The sequence below is a fragment of the Trichosurus vulpecula genome, chromosome 4, assembly GCF_011100635.1.
Source record: "Trichosurus vulpecula isolate mTriVul1 chromosome 4, mTriVul1.pri, whole genome shotgun sequence".
In the NCBI taxonomy this organism is placed as follows: domain Eukaryota; kingdom Metazoa; phylum Chordata; class Mammalia; order Diprotodontia; family Phalangeridae; genus Trichosurus; species Trichosurus vulpecula.
The window spans coordinates 116,913,299-116,920,727 of NC_050576.1; positions in this window are offsets into that span (position 1 = coordinate 116,913,299).

The following is a 7,429-nucleotide window of genomic DNA, read 5'->3' on the forward strand; positions in this document are numbered from 1 at the left end:
CTTTAGTGAGAATGGCAAGAGCCATTCACAGGATTGTTGTGAAGACCAGGTGAGATAATATGTGTGAAGTATTTTGTAAACCTTAAATGCTAGATAAATGTAAGCTATGAAATGTCTGTTCGACCCCAAGTCCAAGCACCATGCCGCCTGATGGGGGGACTTCATCATCTATAGGGAATACCTCCTCCGTGTGCCCTTGCCACTAGATGCTTGTCATCTTACAAGACAATGCCGAACATCTTTGATACCTCATTGGAGGAGAGGCTTTAAGGTCTTACCCCAAGGAATCAAATACTTTAAAAAAAAAAGTCAACAAAGAATAAACCTAGTAGGTTCTTGTATTTTGGGGGGGAGGCATTTGGGGTTATGTGACTTGCCCAGGGTTACCCAGCCAGTGTTTGAAGCTGGAATTGCACTCAGGTCGTTTTGGCTCTAGGTCAAGTGCTGTATCCACTATGCCACCTAGCACCACCTGTATTTTTAATGCTTTGCTTTAAATTGTAAACTGTAAAGATGTGGTCTCCTGGGGGACTATTATTCGTAAAAGCCCTCAGATTTTATTCTCACACCTTAATTGCATGTATAGATTCTTCTCGTAAAAAAAATCATGAAGATTAATCAATCAGCAAGCATTTATTAAACAACTACTTACTATTTGCCAGGCAATGTCCAAAAGAAATGCTACAAATATTTTTGTACATTTGAGTCCTTTTTCTCTTTCTTTGATGTCATTGGAATATAGGCCTAGTAGGTGATTGCTAGGTCAAATACATATACACTCAGTTTAGTAATGTTGCGGGCATACTTGTAAATTGCTTTCCAGAATGACCGGACCAATTCACTAATCCACCAATAGTGTGGTAGCATACCTGTTTTCCCATAGTTCCTCCAGTATTTCTCATTTTTCTCTTTTGTCCTCTTTGCCAGTCTGATGGGGCTGAGGTGAAACTTCAGTTATTTTCATCTGCATTTCTCTAGTGTGCACTAGATGGCACTGTGGATAGAGTGCTGCACCTGGAATCAAGAAGCCCTGAGTTCAAATCCTGCCTCAGACATTTACTAACTTAATCTCTGTCTGCCTCTCTTTCCTCATCTGTAATATGGGGATAATAATAGCACCTACTTCCCACAGTTGCTGTAAGGATAAAATGAGATAATATTTGGAAAGCACTTTGTAAGCGTTAAAATGCTACATAAATGTTAGCTATTATTAGTGATGGCATTTTTTCATATGGTTCTTGGTAACTTGATTTTCTTTGTTTAAAAATTGGCTGTTAGTGTCCTTTGGCCACTTGTCTACTGGGAAATGACCAGGAGCTTAGATTCCCATGAGAAAATGACCAAGAGCTTAGATTCTCAACAAGTGTATAAGTATATGCAGAATAAATATAAGTATTTTATGGAATATATCATTATAGAGTATACGATAAATAATTATCATATAACATATAATAAATAGGAGTATATAAAATGTGTATAAAGTGAATAAACACAAATGGATTGTGTGTGAAAATAGGCATACAGTTTGGTAATTACAGATAGTCTCTTGGTTGCCTTTTGGCGGGGTGGTAATTCCTAATAAGACATGAGATTTTTTTCCCATGTCTTTGTTGTCTTCCCCTCTTTCAGATATCTTGAGAATAGGTACCTTAATATGCTCAAAACTATGTTGTCTCCACCAGAACTTTCTCTGCATCTACTTGATCTGGTCAAGCTCCTCTTCTCATCTTTTTCCCCCACTTAAATGCCATTTCCATTTCCTCTTGGGAAGTCACTAAAGATTTATGGGCAGGAAAGTGACCTGATCAACCAGTGCATTGACAGAAGACACGCTTTCTGCTTTTGAGGGAACTATAACCCAGATGTAAGAGATACCAGTAACAAAGGGTTTGACTTCAGAGGCCATCTAGTTTTACTTCCCACATAAACCTACAAGTACTTCTACCAAGTCCCTGACAAGTAGAGGGACCCAATGAACCTCTGCTTGAAAATGCCCAGGATCAGAGAGCTAGCCACCTTACAAGGCAATCTATTTTACTTATGGTCAGGTCTAAGTATTCAAAAATTCTCCCTTAGCCCAAATCTGAGCTTTCCACCACTTGTATAACTCCTCCCTCTGGAGCTGTCTCCTTCCGTATGACTATTGTTTGGTATTGGGAGGCAATCGATCAATCAATAAGCATTTATTAAGAACTTGCTATGTGCCAGGCTCTGTGCTAGACAAAAATGAAATAGGTGAAGGAGTTTACATTCTATCACATAAGAGACATGTATAATATATTTATTATCATCATTATTGCTATCATTTATGTAGCACTTTAAAGTTTGCAAAGCACTTTACATGTATCTCATTTTATCCTCCGAACAGCTCTGGGAGAGAGGCACTATTATTATCCCCACTTTATAGATGAAGGAAATGAGGATAAAAAATATTGTCACTTGCTCATTTTACAGTATAATATAGAGGCATCCAATCACACAGCTGGTAAATATACCAGGCTGGATTTGAACTCAGGTATTTCTGACTCAAAGCCCAGTTCTCTATCCACTGAGCCATATATCAAAACATACAAAACACATGTGAAGTGAATAAAAGGCAATTTGAGAAGGGTGCACTAGTAGCTTTAGGGATAAAGAAAGACTTCTTGTAGAAGGTGGCATTTAAAGTTGTTTTGAAAGAAACAAAGTTGACACACTTACTAGCTGCGTGACCTTGGGCAAGTCACTTAACCCCAATTGCCCTGCCTTCCCCCCTCCAAGAAAGGAAGAAAGAAAGAAAGAAAGAAAGAAAGAAAGAAAGAAAGAAAGAAAGAAAGAAAGAAAGAAAGAAGGGGTTTTAAGGGTAAGAGGCAAGGAGGAAGTGGGAAGCCTGGGAGACAGACATTATAGAGGCTCAGAGAAGAACAAGAAGGCCAGTGTGACCTTATTAAGTTCGATGTGTCATGATGGATAGGTCCACAGACTGTGGAAGGAAAATAAAAATGCAAAATTTAGAAAGGTAGGTTGTGGATAGTTTGTCAAGGGCCTTAGAAACCAAACATAGTGCTTTATATTTGATCCTTACAGCAGAAGGAGCCATTAGAGCCATTTCTTGAATGTGGGAGACACATAGTTAGATCTACATTTTAGGAAAATTGTTTGAGCAGATGCATGGAAGACAGAACGGGATATAGTCAGATTGGGGGCAGGAAGACCAACGCTAGTCCAGGTGAGAAGTGATGAGGGTCTCAATGAGGATGGGAGATGTGTGAGCAAAGAGAAAGGACTGTGGACACAGAAATAAGATTGGGCAACTGTTAGATATGTTGAAGAGTAAAGATTTGAAGATATCACCAAGTTTGGGAGCCAGTGACTGGAAGAATGGTGGTAACCTTGATAAAAACAGAGAAGTTCCGAATTGGGATAGGAGAGGGGCAGGTGGCTGAGGAGATAATGAAGTCAGTTTTGGACATTTTTTTTCTCCAGACTAAACTTTCCAAATTCCCTTGGTTATTCCTTACATAACATTCAATTCAATAAGCCTTTATTAAGCCACCTATGATTTGCCAGGCACTGTGCTAGTTCCTGGGGACACACACACACACACACACACACACACACACACACACATGTACTTGTCTTTAAGGAGCTTATATTTCTGCTATTACTGCTAAACCTTTCTTCATCTTATGTCAGCCCTTCACCAGCCTTCTTCCTCTGTACACGTCCATTTGTTTTAAGATTTGACACTAAGAATTCACCACATATTCAATTCCTACCTGTCTTTTAAAACCCAATTCCAATCCCTCCAAGTGCTCTCTCTCTGTTAGTGATGGTCTTCCCTTCTCAGACCCCACAACACTTTGTCTTTACCTCTCTTATAAAAATGCATATTCATTTTTGTTGCAGTCATTTGAGTATTTGCCATATCTGTATATTAGATTGTAAGCTCCATAAAAGCAGGAACCACGTTGTACTCAAATTTTATCTTCCCCAGTAGTCCTGGACAACATGGGTAATTATACTTGAATAAGCTGTTGGATTGAGTTGACTAGCACAAAGTAGCATGAGAATTTTTACCTCCTTAATCAGAGCACTATTACTGTATTAATGCAGCCTGAAATTCCATTAGCTTTTATGGCAGCCATGTCATGATGATAATATCCTTCCAAATAAAAGAATCTCCAAATTCAAAGTACTCAAGCAATGAATTCCTTCTTTTAGTCCTTTCCAGTGTCTGTGCCCACCAGCATACAAAGAGCACTCCCAGAGATGAGTTACCATCAAACTCAAGAATGCTGTTACTTGCCATCCCGCAATTCACATGAAACTAGCTAAAGAATCCTCACCCTCTATTACTGAGAACTTTAATTGCTCAATTATATAACCTGGATGAACTTCAGAGTTTCGAGCTTGCCTCTGTGAAGCTCCATTAACATTTGGTCCCAAACCAATAATTATTGCTGTAAATACCGATATGCCTATAAACACTTAGGTACACAATACCACTCAGAAATAGGGACACTTGGGTCAATAAACATTTTTCAAAAAGAAAGCGATAGGGAAAGGGGAAGTCAGCTTATCTGTCTTCAGCCTGGCTATCTCTTCCATCCACTGTTTACCAGTCACGATCCACCCACCAATTAAGCATTTGACTTACTTCTTTAAGGTCATTTTGCAAAGGAAGCAATCCAAGTTGGGGCTTTGGACTAAGTTTCACATGGGAAATCTACTTCCTAACACTTCACACCCAAGTGCTCTGCATGTGTCTTGGCAGGGAGAATGAGATGTCTTAGACATAGTCCTTCCCTGTATTCTGACCAAGATGATTCACCATAACCAACTAGGTTGACTAGTCTCCGACTACCTACTCAAGTCATCCCTTTTGCAAAGTACATACAGGTAAAGTCTCAAAACAAACAAACAAATAGCTTGCCCATAAAATCAGTTACAATTCCTAGAAGGAATGAAACAACTTAAAAAATGAGTTTAGACTGATATCATAATGGCGGTGGTGAGGAGGGGAGGGCATTGGGGAGAAGAAATTCTGCTGCTTTACTTATGAGGTTAAGACTGAAATTTACACTGATCTCTCTAGAGTCAAGTTCCATCCTCAGCATTTCCATCATTAAGAAGCTTTTGTCTTCTACTTAATCAAATAATATATCAACCACAGATCTCCATCCAGCTGTCCTAAATCTAGAAAGCAGGACAGTGAAGTGCAGCTCCCCAAACTGAAAGAAACCCCAGGTGAAAATATGGATCCCAGCTCAGGAAAATTAATTAGTGACCAATTGCTTAATTATGGTTCTCTTTATCCAGGTTATATTTACTCCTCATCATGCCCTCATTTCCCTCCTCGCTCTCTTAACCACTTCCACCTCTTCCTAATCATTGTCAACAGCTGTACCTAAAATCAGGCAGTGACCCCATAAACAAAGTAGCATTGTTATAGCTGATTACAAAACGAGCTACAGTAGAAATGGCCCTGTATTTTAAAGCAAACTGGGTTCAAATCCTGATTTTTTTCCACTTAACATCTGTGTCATCTTGAGAACGTCTCAGCCTCAGTTTCTTCTTCTAGATGACCTCTGAGATCTTTTCCAACTCTTGCTTTCTGTGGACTGATTATAAACACAATGGAATTGACTTCTTCCTTCCATTGATAGCTCTCTGTATCACTGCTTTAGAGTCATTCCAGGTATATTCCTAAGGTACAAAAGAAATCCTAGGCTGGAAAGGATTTTTGAAACTTACCATCCCCTTGTCCCACCTTCTAACCTGTTTCGGTGCAATTACTTTTTTCTTCATTATTTTTATTGTTTTAAAATTATATTTAGTGACATATTTTATCTTTATATAACTGCTATGGGGGGAGGGAAGGAAATCCCATCAAATCCTCCCATGCCCTCCAGCTTGAATATTCTCTAGTGACAAAGGTTAACAACCAAAAACACTGACTGTATCTGACAATACATGCAACATTCTGTTCTAGCAGTCCACCACTTCTCCGCTATAAGAGAGGTATATTTCATTATATGTTCTCCATGAGCTTCTTTAGTTTTTTCTTCTTTTTTAAATTATTCTTTTTCTTGATTCACAAGCATCTACCCTTCCTCCCACATACCTCCCCTTCCCCAGAAAAACCACTCGGAAGCAAATTTGTATAGTCAAGCAAAACATATTCCTACTTTTTCTGCAGGGGGCTAGCTCTGAGATGGTCCGTGGTGAGAGAGGTAAATGACAGGTTTTCTTTTAAGCCTGAGCCTGTTCTAGCTACCCTTGAGGTTGTGCAGAATGGCATGTGGAGATCCAGCTATATCTTGGTAAGCCTCCAAGGCCTGTGAAAGGCAAGACCGTACAAGATAAGAGGTCGTGGGTCCGGAACCACCCTCGTGGCTGTGATCCGCATGGGAAAGAACAGAAATGTTTCAATTATGAGCATCTGCATGGGAATGATCAGGAATGTTGCAATATAGTCAGCATCTGTGTATCGGAGCTACATGGGCTACGTGAGACACAAGGCGGGATGTCCCAGTAAAGTAACAAGGCAATGCGTTAGGTAATGGTTAAGAAACGGTATAAAAGTCTGTTGCTTGCTTGAATAAAGTTGAGCCCTGATTCAGACTTCGCCCAACGCGTATCATTTCTCCAACAGAGCACCTGAAGCTGCTGGTCGGCTTCATTTTTCCATGTCCAAAAATTTGTACAGAACTGAGTAGAAACTTTGAAATACAAACACAGGAGTAAATAGAAACATGAAAGGTAAATAAAAGCAAGCAATCTGAAAAAACTTTATGGAGATGAAGCATTTGCATTCTAATAGGGGTAGGGAGTGCTGAGTAATACAAGCATCCTCTAAGAACCATGATGTCATCAAGGTCATAGAGGGAGTCAAATAAAACAGAAGGAGTGGGAATGATTTTTGTTAGGTTTTGATCATCTTAAAGGGAGAAAGGAAAGGGAAAGGGAAAGGATACTAGAAGGAAAGGAGAAAGAAAGAGGTGGGTGGGGGAGACATCTCATCTCACAAAATCAACAGGCACAACAGGCAAACGAGGAAAATGTGCAGAGACCAGGTGTCATTTGAACCTTACTTTGAACTTATTCAGAGTATAGTGAGAAGAATATTTGGTAAACTTCTATTTCATTACAGACCCATTCCACCTCTTCCCTCTTTCCTCCCCTTCCCCCCCATAGTACCTAGTTTTCATGGGCAAGTTGCCTTTGGTTTTAAGTCTATATTTTTTGCCTTTTGCAATATCATATTTCATGCTCTCTACTTCTTTATTGTGGTAGCTGAGATATCTTGGGTGATCCTGACAGTGTTCTTCAATACTTTAATTCTTTATGATTGCTTGCCAGATTTTTCTTTAACCTGGCAGCTCCAAATTTTCACTGTAATGTTCCCGAGAGTTTTCATTTTGAGGTTTTTATTAGAAGGTGACAA